General features: G+C 38.5%; 1 long non-coding RNA gene across 1 annotated transcript; it reads right to left on the bottom strand.

Moving 5' to 3' along the window:
* Positions 1-971: 971 nt before the first annotated feature.
* Positions 972-1,510, bottom strand: LOC133880553 (uncharacterized). Its single transcript, XR_009902326.1, has 2 exons — positions 1,386-1,510; positions 972-1,307 (listed from the first exon to the last, which is right to left on the bottom strand). It is a non-coding gene; the product is annotated as an uncharacterized LOC133880553 (long non-coding RNA).
* Between the last annotated feature and the right edge of the window lie 11,654 nt (positions 1,511-13,164).

Here is a 13,164-nt window from a genome sequence, read left to right as displayed (position 1 = left end):
TTCTTTTATTTTTGCGGCATGCTACTTTTTGGAATGGGTTGGATTATTATTAGTGATGGTTTAACTGTTTAGAATGATGTAGACATTGCTTTTATTTATAGAAAGAAAAAACAATAGGTTGGATATGATGCTACACATTGTCTTGCTATTAGTTAGATTGCTAGAACATATAGAGTAAGAATCAACAATAGCTTCTTTATCCTACTAATCACCATCTCTTTAACTCTATCTTTTTACTAGGAGGAGGGCATTGGCGAATGAAAGGAGATGCTTAGGAGGCAGAGCAAAGATGTGATAGTCTAATTGCTAATTCTCTCGTACCAAACAAGGATTCATTGGTCTTGATTCTTGAAGCTTATTTTTAATGAAAGCAAAAGCAATAAGCAATTTATTGTCTCAACAAATATATCTCCCTTAGTTTGGGGCAGTTGAGTTTTGTTAATTCTCACGTACTAGACAAGGATTGATAGGCCCTAAAGCTTGTTTTTTATGAAAGCAAAAGCAATTTGCGATTCATTGGTTACAGTGGACCTTCATATTATGCAATGTAAATAAGATTGGCAATTTCTGTATGTATTGTAGAAAAAGCTTCTGATGTTAATCAGTGTTCTGTATATTGGTCAGGACTAGAAATTTATTTCACTTTCTTTAATGAAATGGTTGGGAAAGACAAGTTCCTAAACCAACCGATCTTATTCACTTCATTTTAGACATTGATGGCATGATTATCTTTTGTTTAACCATTGGAATTAAGGATGGCATTTTCGAACCAATTCAGCCATCATATCTGTTTGTAGATAAAATTGGACACAGAAATACAGAATGAGTCAAAGGCAAAAACGGTTTGAGATGCAAACATAAAAACATCCCTCCGTGGAGTTCATAAAAGGTGGAAATGAGAAAATTAAAGGTCTTGGAAGTTGGGTAGCCTTAATGAAATGTCTAACGAGAACGGCATATGGATTCAGCCATTGGAGAATTTTCACTTCCTATTATATGAGCTTAGAAGCTTATTGTTTCTTGATGAGAACAAAAGAGATGTAGCTCCCCTAGACACTTACGAAAATTGAATGAAATAATGAGTATGGATTTATATTCCATTGAAGCTCATCAAGTAATCAAAGAGTTGGGAAATATTTCCACAAAGCACATCAACATTTTTTTTTGTAAAGAAGTTGCAAGATATATTTTGCAGCGGGAGAAGGTGCTCCATCTCTTATCTCTGTAACCACAATCTTTCATGAGGAACCTTGAGTTTTGATGATGCGGAAGCTATCTTCAACTTTCTTTGTATCTGAATTTACAAACTGCAAAAGTGAAGGAAATGAGTGAGACAACTTATATGCATAAGGGTAGATTCTAGCTAGAAGTGCATGCATACCGACCTCTAAGTTTAATTCTTTCTTTGTTGCATGCCCTTTCAAATATCCATACTGAGAAATCCTAGATAGACTCCAACTATCCACCTGCGCCAATGGATAATACCAACTTCACTTATCAGACATATGCATACATGTGTAAATCTGAGAGCTAATCCAAGATCTACTCACAAGATTTGAGAACTCATCCAGGGTAAATCCAGCCATGCCAATAACTGCGTGCACTGGGGCACTATAATTGCCGTGTATCATATGTGTTGGAAACTAACAGGCACAATATAAATTATATTCCAACATCATGAGTTCACTTTCCTTTCTTTGAAAGGGAGATGTCTTGGATTCAACTCATAGGAACAGAGGGATTTTACGAGGATTTAACCTATATCTGAAAATAATTGTAAAAACATCAAGGCTTGCTATATTAAGGTGGTGTTCTAGCCTCTATATTAAAACTCATATGAAGACTCTCTCACGTGTTATCTGCCCAACACGTTGTAGTAGACTATTATGTGAGGCTGGGAGTGTCTTTCATCAAAACTGTTTGGATCCACGGTATCCACTTAATTAGTAATGTAGGCACCGTTAATTATACGAGGAAGAACAATACAACACTTCAGGTCTAGTAAATTTAGTTAGTAAGGGGTTCATTTCATAAATTTTGTTATAAAAATTGCAGGATTTGAATAATTTGGAATGTGGTGGAAAGTATTTGCCTATGATGCAGCAATAAGGCAAAGATGAACTCTTGTTGATTGGGTCAAGTCGAGCAAACTTTCACATATATGAGTAGGCTTGTTATATATGTACATTGCCTGCAAATTTTAATACAAACATGTATATGTACAGTTAGGATTCAATATACAGACTCTATACATCTATTAAGATTTATCTTTGTAAGGAAATATAGAACTGGCAATATCAAATAATCTCCTGATGGGTTCATCTAAATCATTAGTTTTTCTATGAATAGGAAAGAATATAATAATAAAGAAAAAACCAAAGGAACAATACACATGACAAGTTTTCCTTGCTAATAGCAGCAGCAGTGGCAGCCAACACAAGAAAAAAAAAAACCCATCACCACCACTAGCAGTCCTCTCCTTCGCCATCATCAGAATAAGGGAGTTTTGGTTTCTTTTTAACCGAAACTCACATATTCAGCTGAAGTTAAGTCAGGTTAGGGCTACAAATAGGTTGGTGGGCCTCCTTTGCCCTGAAACAACCCTTCAACCATCCATCAGGGGGGGCAGAAAATAGAATTCCGGCAGGAATCCGACCAAACTGGCCTGGGCCTTTCAAAATTGGAGGATTTTTTTTTCTCAAATTGATTGCATAGAGGCATGTTTTCTGATATGCTTTTTCATTATATGACGTCAATTGAGGTGATTTTGGTTGGATTAGGGTGAATTGAAAATTTTGAGGTTAGGGATTCAAGAGGCAAAAATTGGGGATTTTTATGATTTGGCCCTAATTAGTCAAAATAGAAGATTGAATTTCCTTATTGAATATTATAATTACATGTTGGATCATTCCATTTTATTGGGTTAAGATGAATTCGTTGAAATTTCAAAATTTGTACAATTGGGATTTATGTTTGGTCAAATTAAAGGTTGGGGATTTAGTATAGTTATATTCAGGATTCCTAAATTGATGGTTTATGCTGGAAATTGGAGCTTTTATTAGTCCCTTTTTTTGTCTCTCATGTACATTGTTGCATCACAGAAGAGGAATACAAGGAGAAATAGGATCATCCTAGAAAATAAAGGAAAGCAGAGAGGGAAAAAAATAACTTCGAAAAAGATTTAGATCTCATGCATTTCATGAGTAATGGATAGCGTCGAGTTAGAGAATACTTGGACTCCACCTACTCAGGCAGATGTCTGAACAATTTGAGCTCGAATGCCTTCTCATATGAGTATGAGGTTGCCCATTTAGGATAAATATTGACAGCAATTTTGTCGTCCAATTGCTGGCAATTCCAATAATAAATATTTGAGTCTTTATGGGGCTCCCTATCCAAACAAGTTTCACGTAATTCGCTTACCAACTTGAATATATAGGTAGGTCGATCCATAAAGACTCTATTATATATACTGCTTGAATTGCTAACAATCCAGACAATAGCTTACTGGATTTTATCTTGTTGAAATAGGTCATACACCGAAGCTTATAAAATTCTTGTGTTTGTTTTATTTTATCCCTCTATTCTTTTATATTTTCATTAGCATTATCTTTTCTTTCATGTACTATAGAAAAGCCTTTGAGAAGAACCATGGGACAGGAAGGAAGGTGCATGGTTGGAAACAGTTGAACAAAATTGCAGACTCTCTTTTGCATTTATAGCAAACAAATAGACATGACAAAATTGCAGGCTCTTTTTTGCTTATGCTTAACTTTATCTCTTTTTGAGTAGCTCTTTTGTTGCAAAAAAAATTCTAGATCTAGATATCGTCTCACACCCAAAGTTGAAACTCATTATTTATATGTATATATTACTCTTTAACCCCAAAAATAAAAAAATAAAAATAAAACTCTTAAAGTTTTCGTCAACGCGAACATTTTGGTAGACTTTTTTTTTTATTTTATTTTTTGAAGTAATTGGCAAGTCGTTATCAGAGGTGATAGGCAAGTTGCAACATTTTGTTATATTTCAGAAAATTAACAAAAACAAAATTTACAAATACGAGATATTTATAAGGGATAATTGCACCATTGGTCCTTGTGGTATGCCATAATTATTTTTCACTCCTTATGGTTTAAAAAGTTCATGGGAGGTCCCTGTGTTATGCAATAATTACGTTTTACTCCCTGGGTCGATTTTTCGTCCACCATTTTGACGGAATCTGTTACTCAACCCTATTTTCTGGATAGGGCATCAGCCACCCTATTTTCTACACCTTTCTTGTACTCAACCACAAAGTCATACCCCAATAATTTGGTAATCCGTTTCTGCTGGAATGGAGTTCCCACCTTCTGTTCCAGCAAAAATTTAAGACTCTGCTGGTCAGTTCTAACTACAAAGGACTGTCCCAACAAGTAGGGCCTCCATTTTTGTATAGCTGTGACTAAGGCGAATAATTCCATCTCATAAGTTAACATGTGGAGAGCCTTCCCTTTAAGGGCCTTACTAAGGAAGGCAATTGGGTGGTTATTCTGCATAAGGACAGCACCAATGCCACTACCACTCGCGTCACATTCTATGAGGAAGGGCTAGGAGAAATTAGGTAAAGCGAGGACTGGGGCTTGGGTGACAGCCACCTTGAGGGCCTGGAAGGCGTCTTGTGCCGAGTCTGTCCAAGAGAAGGCATTTTTCCTGAGCATTGCTGTGAGAGGAGCAGCTATGGAACCATAGCCTCTAATGAATTTTCTGTAATACCCGGTTAATCCGAGGAAGCCCCTCAACGCCTTGATGGTCTTAGGAAAGGGCCAGTCTACCATTGCTTGTATCTTCGCAGGGTCAGCACAAACCCCTTGTGCCGTAACCACATGTCCCAAGTATTCCACCTCCGAACAGCCAAAAGTACACTTGGACATCTTGGCATAGAGTTGTTGGTGCCTTAAGAGATCGAGGGCCCGAATTAGATGAGTGAGATGAGTCTCCATATCCCTACTATGTATTAATATATCATCGAAGAACACCAGAATAAATTTCCTTAAGTAAGGCTGAAATATGTGGTTCATGAGGTATTGGAAGGTGGAGGGAGCATTGGTTAGCCCAAAGGGCATAACCAAGAACTCGTAATGGCCAGCATGAGTTCGAAAGGCTGTTTTAGGGATGTCAGCCTCCACTACCCGAATCTGGTGGTATCCAGACCGTAAATCTAGTTTGGAAAACACCTGTGCCCCCCACAATTCATCTAATAACTCGTCTACAATAGGAATAGGAAATTTGTCCTTAATAGTCACCTTGTTCAACGCCCGGTAGTCCATGCACATCTACCATGTGCCATCCGCCTTGCGCACCAATAGGACCGGGGAAGAAAACGGGCTGTGGCTAGGGCGTATGACCCCTGATTCTAATAATTCCCGCACGATCTTTTCGATCTCCTCCTTTTGATAAAACGGGTACCTGTAGGGCCGGACTGAAACTGGTTGGGCTCCTTTGATTAAAGGAATAGAATGATCATGTGCCCGGTGAGGAGGCAACCTTTTCGGTTCTTGAAAAACATCCTCATAATCCTTGAGGATTTCGTCCATGGGACCAGGTGGTCGTAGCTGTCAAGTAGCAGAAACGGGAGGGTGTAAGTGCAACCCCGGCGTCCCTGGACTCAGCATTTGTAGCAACACCCCTTTTTTCTCATGTCTCGTGAGTTTAAAGGAGGACCCTTCTTCCCAACATAGACCCACTCCTTGCCTTAGGCTGTGTAGGGCACAGGGGGCCCCATAGAAGGAAAACTCCATCTTGAGGATTGAAAAATCCCAAAAAATAGGCCCCAAGGTTCTGAGCCACTGAATTCCAAGGACCGCATCGCACCCTGCGAGGGGCAAAAGGAAGAGGTCTATCTTGAACACATGGCCCTGTAATTTGACCTCCATGGCTGTGCTTCGTCCCGGGCTTGTTACCGTCTGCCCATTAGCAACCTGAACAGTGATGGTGTCCCGTTGTTGTGGGTGTATGCCCAAGGTGGTAGCCAATTTTGTGTCAACAAAATTGTGGGTGCTGCCTGAGTCGATGAGAATGATAACCTCCTTGAAACAGATAATGCCCACAATCCTCATAGTCTTTGGGCTTGGGGTCCCGGTAATAACGTTTAAGGAAATCTCGGGAAACTCTTCCAAAAAAAATTCCCCTGGGTCCTCTTCAAGGGCCTCAGTCTGTTTCTCAGTCTCCACCTCCTCCGCTGCCTTACCCTCAATGATGAACAGTTTGGGTGATACACACACATGGCCACAGGACCACTTGGCATCACAGTAAAAACAGAGGCCTCTCTTCCGCCTATCCTCCATTTGGGCCTGAGATATCTTTTGGATGGGCACAAGGGCCTGGCTCCCATTGGAGGCCCTCTGTGGGTGCTGCCCCAATCACCCTGGCGGCATTGCACTCTGTTTAAAGTAGTCATGTTGCACCCCCCGGTTGCTGTTAGCCCATGAGGCTCCCTTTATTGCTCCCAACGGCAGCTCAGTACTCATGCTACGGTGGGAGCGAGAAAATTGGGTAGATCTCCAATTCTGCCGGCCGCCCTTAGAATAGATACTCACACACTCCTCCTGGATGCGTGCCAGAGAGTAGGCATCCACCAAATTCTTGGGGTGGAACATCCGAAGAGGTAACCGGATCTCTTCCTTTAACCCACCCAAAAAATAGCTCCGTTTATGAGCTTCAGGGAGGTTCTAGACTTTTTGAGCAAGTATATCAAACTTGTTCTTGTAGTCTTCCAACGACCCATCTCGTTTCAGATTAGACAGGTTCTCCATGGGATCATTGTAAGACCTCTGTCTAAACCGAATTTGAATGGCTTCTACAAATTCTAGCCAAGAAGAGACTGTGTTACTAGCCTTAAGTTCTTGGAACCAAACTAACGCCTTACCGTCCATGTGAAATGCAGAGATGGATAATCGTTGAGTATCCGGGGTATCATAGAAGTCGAAGAACTGCTCCGCCGGACATCACCATGTCTCCGGGTCATCATCGTCAAAACGTGGAAACTCCAAGCGGAAGGGTTTTGGTTTAATGCCCTCATCAGTGCGAGTATCATCTTTAAAGCCGCCACCCCCACTGCTGGAAGCAACGAGAGAATCAGGGAATCGTTGCCCAAAAATTTTTAGCCCCCTAGCTGGACTGGAGCCATCAGGGACGAGTTGCTGCACGAGCTGGGTGAGCTGATCAATCGCAGCACGAGCATTCTGCATTTCAGTACGGGTTTCACCTTGCGCAACCTGAAGCCAGGTCATCTCTGCACGGGTAGCTATTTCAACCTAGAGCTGCGTCATCTGACCTTGTAAAACTTCCAGTTTTTGTGTTTCTTTGGCCATGGTAGCGGATCGAGTTTTCATAAGGGAAAGATCAAGGGCTCTGATACCAATTTGGAACAAATCTAATCATTGTTCGCTAATTGTTAAGGGAATTTGGGATTTAATGGTAATGGAAATTGAGAAATGATAATGGAAATTGAGAGATTGTATTGATGGGATTGGAAAATAACTGATACAGCTGATTCGAGGATGCTAACCTCCAAACAAAATCACTGTTCATCCAAAAGATACCCTAGACAACCCGCCCCTGGGACTTATATACGCCCCTTACAAAACGCATCCCCTTGAACATAAAACGATTACAGGAAAGAAAGCATAAAACGACACTAAAATAACCATAAACGCTGGCTACTCAAAACACACCGCATGGCCTCATCTAGAAGCCTAGCTGGACCGCACCCTTTAGCAACCCACTCACAAACTGCCACGCAACTGGTACTTCCCAATTCAACTCTTCTATTCTTCTCTCTTCCTTCTCTCAAAATCGCACCTTTACTCCCTTCCTTCTCCAGAGAATTGTTGTGTGACAGCGCGGCCACCCCCATTGGCTGGGGGTGGCTGGGCACCCCTAAACCCTTGCTGGTTTTTTTTTTTTTTTTTTTTGAATTTTAATTTTTTTTTTAAAAAAATAAGTTTATTTATTTATTTTTTAATAAATTTATATTTTTTATTAAGATGAACACGTGTCGCCATTAAGATGGCGACACGTGGCGCTGAAGTGGTATTTGACTGAATCTGTCAAAAAATTTAACAGAATTTGACGCTAGGGATCGATTTGTAATTATTGCATAGCACAGGGACCTCTCATGAACTTTTTAAACCATAGAAAGTGAAAAATAATTATGGCATACCACAGGGACTAACGGTGCAATTATCCCTATTTATAATGACTGGAATTGTTTATTAATTTTTTTTCTCTTTTGTTTTTTAAAATAAAAATACTAACAAATAACTAAAAATATAAGATACCCACAAAATATTTAAAAGGACAGAAATTTCCTACAACCCACATATAAAATTGACATGTGTCCCTTGGCATCACATGCTTTTTTAATAGCATTAATAAAAAAAAAATATGTGTTTCTCACATGTTTAAAGAACATGTGTCATTTTTATTTGTAGATTGTAAATTTTTTTTTATAAATCAGTTTGTAGGAAATTTTTATTCTATTTAAAATTATTTTCACCTTTATATCACATTAGAAGTTTTTTTTTTTTTTTTTTAATTTTTTTAACAAAAAACAAAAATCATGCTCCAAAACACATTATCCGAAAATATAAAATAAAATAATAAAAAATGTAAATCAAACAAGAAGGAAAAGGAAGAAAGCAATTTCGAGGACATTGCTTTAGAAAGAACGATGAAGTGCACGAACAATATTTTTTGAAGTGAAAACAGACAAATATTTGAAAATTTGTAATAATATTCACATGTATTCTCTATAATTATTGACGAGACTGTTTGTTCTTGGATAGGTGTAATTGAGTTTATTCAAGTCATTCCAATTAACTTCTCCAATTATACTCATATTAAATTATAGAATTTTTGAATTAAACGTCATCAATTGCACAAAAAAACGCCTTTTAGAATAAATGAAGAAACAAATTAATTCCTATAAATTGTTTGTGTACTAAACTCAAAAGTAAGAATAATTCTGGAGAAAATCAAATGGCTAAGAAATATATAGGGGTGGTAATGGAGTTGATTATTCTGACGGCATTTCAAGTACTAGCTAATGATCTTATCCTATCCTCTCTATGCACCTCTTCATTTCCCAACAGCTTTCTCCATCCCTCTCAACTTGATACTCTTGGTCGTGCTGGCAAATTAATTTATTGCCTTCAAAAGGAACTTGGAAAGTGTAAAAAAGAACATGCAACTGGAAGCCTTGAATTTAAGGAGTGTTTCATTCGTCATTTTTTTCCAGACATTAAGGTGATTACAAACAGTATATTGATTTCACTACCAAAAAAAAGGGTTTTCTGGACGGTTTTTTTATAGACGGTTTTTTAAACCGTCTATAAAAATAAAATTAAAGTCGTTTTTTTTCTAAACCGTCAGGAAAAACAAAATTCCAGTCGGTTTAATTCAACCGTCGTAAAAAATACTGACGGTTTTAATAAAACCGTCTGAAATTGTAAAATTGTGGATGGTTTTATTTCAAACCATCTATAAAAATATAGACGGTTTTAAAAAAACGTCCGTAATTTTAATTTACAGACGGTTTAATATAACCGTCTATAAAATATCGACGGTTGTTAAAAAACCATCTGGAACTGTAAAATTCCGAACGGTTTTTTAACAACCGTCAATAAATACATAGACAGTTATTAAAGAACCATATGGAATTAGAGATTCCGGACGGTTTTTTAACAACCGTCAATAAATACATAGACGGTTGTTAAAGAACCGTCTGGAATTAGAAATTCCGAACGGTTTTTTAACAACTGTCCATAACCTAATTTGCTAAAAGCAGTAAAATCACGCACTGTCTCACGCACGATCGATCTCACTCTAGCTCTCTCTCTCTCACTCTCTTTCTCTCTAGCTCAGGATCTCTCTCTCTGTCTCACCCGGCCGGCGGCCGTCTACCGATCCAGTCTCCGGCGCTTTCTCTCTCTCTCTCTCTCCCTCTCCCCCTCTATCTCTCTGTCTCTCTAGCAGAGGATCCGCCCTCAGCTTCTCCGGCCCCTATATATCGAGTAGACGCCGGCCCGTCCTCAGCTTCTCCGGCGACAGACAAGTCCCTGCAGCTAGCAGCCCCGGGGAGCCACACCCCCGATCGACGCCCGGTGCGTGTAAAGGTAAGTGCTTCAATTTTGTTTACTAATTTTTTATTTTTTATTTTTTTTCTGTTTGTTGTTTTCTGAGTTTGTACTTTTAGTTTATATGAAAAGTTTAGAATAATTAATTAATGGCATTTTACAACAATATTTCATGTGTTTATCAAGGGCATTTTATCATTTGTTTTTCCTAATTTTTATGTCAAGCCTTGTGCATTATTAATCAATTAAGTCCTAATTAAGAATTTCTTAACCCTAGTTTAAATCTGGGTATTGCAATAAGGTTCCGTGCATCTTTAGGTTTATCCAAGAGAGAGAGAGAGAGAGTTGGCTTGTTCAATGAAGGCACATGGATGCATGTGAATCATGGTGTATATATATGTATAAAGGAAGAAATCAATGAAAGCAGCAGAGTCCACAGATCATGTGATTTTTCTTTTTTCTTTTTTTCTTTTTTGGGAGAGGCAAAGCAAAGCCTACAATAAAACAACATATATATATATATATAAAAGAAAAAAAGATGATGTGGTCCTTAACTGAAGCATGATGACCAAATTGGGTCGAAAAACCCTTTTGATAGGAAAAACCCATGGGGCTGTGGTTGTGTCTACATGTAAAATGCACCACTTTTATTGGTTAATTACAATGCTACAAGTTGTTGATCCAATACAATGTTTTGAGTGTTGTGACAATTCACATAAAATCTAAAATTTATGACTAAATTGTGACATCTTAAAAAGTTAGTGGTAGGTGGCCGAATTATAAAGAGGCTTGGGAGTGTCAAATTTTATATTGGTTCTTTATTAGATCTTCATTAAATGAGATTGACCTTTATAAATAAAATTTTAAAGAACTTTAATTGTAATTTAATTAATCTTTTTGAAGTGATAGCGTACGTACCTAGTGATGTTTATAGAAAAAAAAAATCATAAAATTTTCTCCTTTCTTGTTGACCAACAAATTGTAGGTAGGCAAGTCTGAGATGTGAGAACCCACATGTCTTAAAAGAGACTATTAACAAAAGAAAAATAGAATTAGCAAAACTGTAATTTCAGTGACCAACCAACCATTTACCTTGATAGATGGGTCGTTTCTTGTTAATCAAAGTGAAAGCATTCGCGTTTTTTATTTTTTTTTTTATTTTTAATTTATAGATAGGATTGGAAATAAACAAGAAAACTAAACAATACAAAACGAAAAATCAAATACATGACCCTTGAAAAGGGGAGGCTACAAAAAGAACGAATTCAAGTTTATTATCAATAATATCTTGGTTTTCTCTATCAACGTGCGTGTTGGTGTTTGTGTATTGAGAGTACAGTTTCTCATATTCCACACTTGTTATTTCCTAATGATAGAGCCTAAGAAAAATCTGATTTCTATATATTGTGAGGCCTTCAATTCTATTTTTGTTCTAGCTAGTCCACCCATATATATATCTTCGTATTATCTTGAGTTTTTCTGCTCTTGAGGTATCTTATTTCGAAATATTTGGACTATTTTATGATGTAGTTAGAAAGATGGATAAGAGTTGGATGAAGTTGCCGCGAAGTTCGCGAGAGTATATTCGCGGGGTTATGGCGTTTGTGAAATTTGCACGTGAACATGATAAGAGAAAAGGGGTCATTGTGTGCCCTTGTAAGAAGTGTTTGTTGGGCAAATCATGGTCCTCTGAAGTTGTATTTGCTCATTTAACGTCAGGTGCCGAGATTATTGAGGGTTACACGGAGTGGATAATGCACGGGGAGTCACTTGTCCCTCCCGTTGATAATGAGACAATATATGAAGCTCCCAGGACGCTTCAAGTGGATAGCATTTCACTACATGGGGGGTCCAGTGGGATGCAAGACATGCTTAATGACGTTTTTGCGATGCACGATGTTTGTGTGGAAGCCGGTGGATCTGAAGTGAGAGTTGAAGCCGAAGCCGAATATGTGGATGTTGAACTTGAAGACTCTAACTGGGGGCTGAATAAATTTGAAGAATTGCTAAAGGATGTCGATACACCACTCCATGAAAATACAAAACATAGCAAATTGGGGGCTATTGTGCGTCTATATAGTATTAAGTGTATGGGCAGTTGGAGCAATACATCATTCTCCATGTTACTCGAATTCATCAATGAACTGATGCATCCGGATGCAAGTTTGCCTAAAGACACATACGAGGCGAAAAAATACTTGAAGGATTTGGGCCTCGAGTATGAGAAGATATCGTCTTGTCGTAATGGTTGTATGTTGTTTTGGGAGGAAAATGAAAAGTTGGACAAATGTACGTTTTGCAATGAGTCCAGGTGGAAGGATGACTTAACTAATGAAGATGGGTCGACAAAAACTTCGAAAAAAAAAACCAGTCAAATGTTGCGTTGGTTTCCTCTAATACCAAGGCTGCAGGGGTTGTTTATGTCACATTATACATCGCCATATATGACGTGGCACGCTTAAGGCCGTACAAAAGACGGTGTGTTGAGGCATCCGGCCGATGGAGAAGCATGGAAGACATTCGATTCACGTTACCCAGTATTCACATCAAAATGTGAGGCTAGGTTTAGCGTCAGATGGTTTCAATCCTTTTGGGAACATGTCCTCCAGTCACAGTACTTGGTCGGTAATGTTAGTACCCTACAATTTACTTCCTTGGATGTGCATGAAGCAACCGTATTTTATGTTAAGCTTGATTATCCCTGGTCCAAATGCACCAGGACAGAATATAGATGTGTACCTAGCGCCCATTGTAAGTGAGTTAAAAAAACTATGGGAAGTAGGGGTACAAACTTTTGATGTAACATCGAAAAAGTATTCACAATGCGTTCGGCCTTGATGTGGACGATAAATGACTTTCCAGCATATGGTGATTTGTCAGGTTGGAGTACACATGGACGGAAACCATGTCCTTGTTGTAGGCATGAAACGCAATCAACGTGGCTAACTTATGGTAAAAAATTCTGCTTCATGGGACATAGGCGATGGTTGCCTCCGGATCATCCATGGCAAAGAAACAAGAGACGATTCAACGGTGCACAGGAAAT

Source organism: Alnus glutinosa, chromosome 10 (assembly GCF_958979055.1).
Source record: "Alnus glutinosa chromosome 10, dhAlnGlut1.1, whole genome shotgun sequence".
In the NCBI taxonomy this organism is placed as follows: Eukaryota; Viridiplantae; Streptophyta; class Magnoliopsida; order Fagales; family Betulaceae; genus Alnus; species Alnus glutinosa.
The sequence above is the reverse complement of the archived record's forward strand: the minus strand, read 5'-3'. Positions and strand labels throughout refer to the sequence as shown.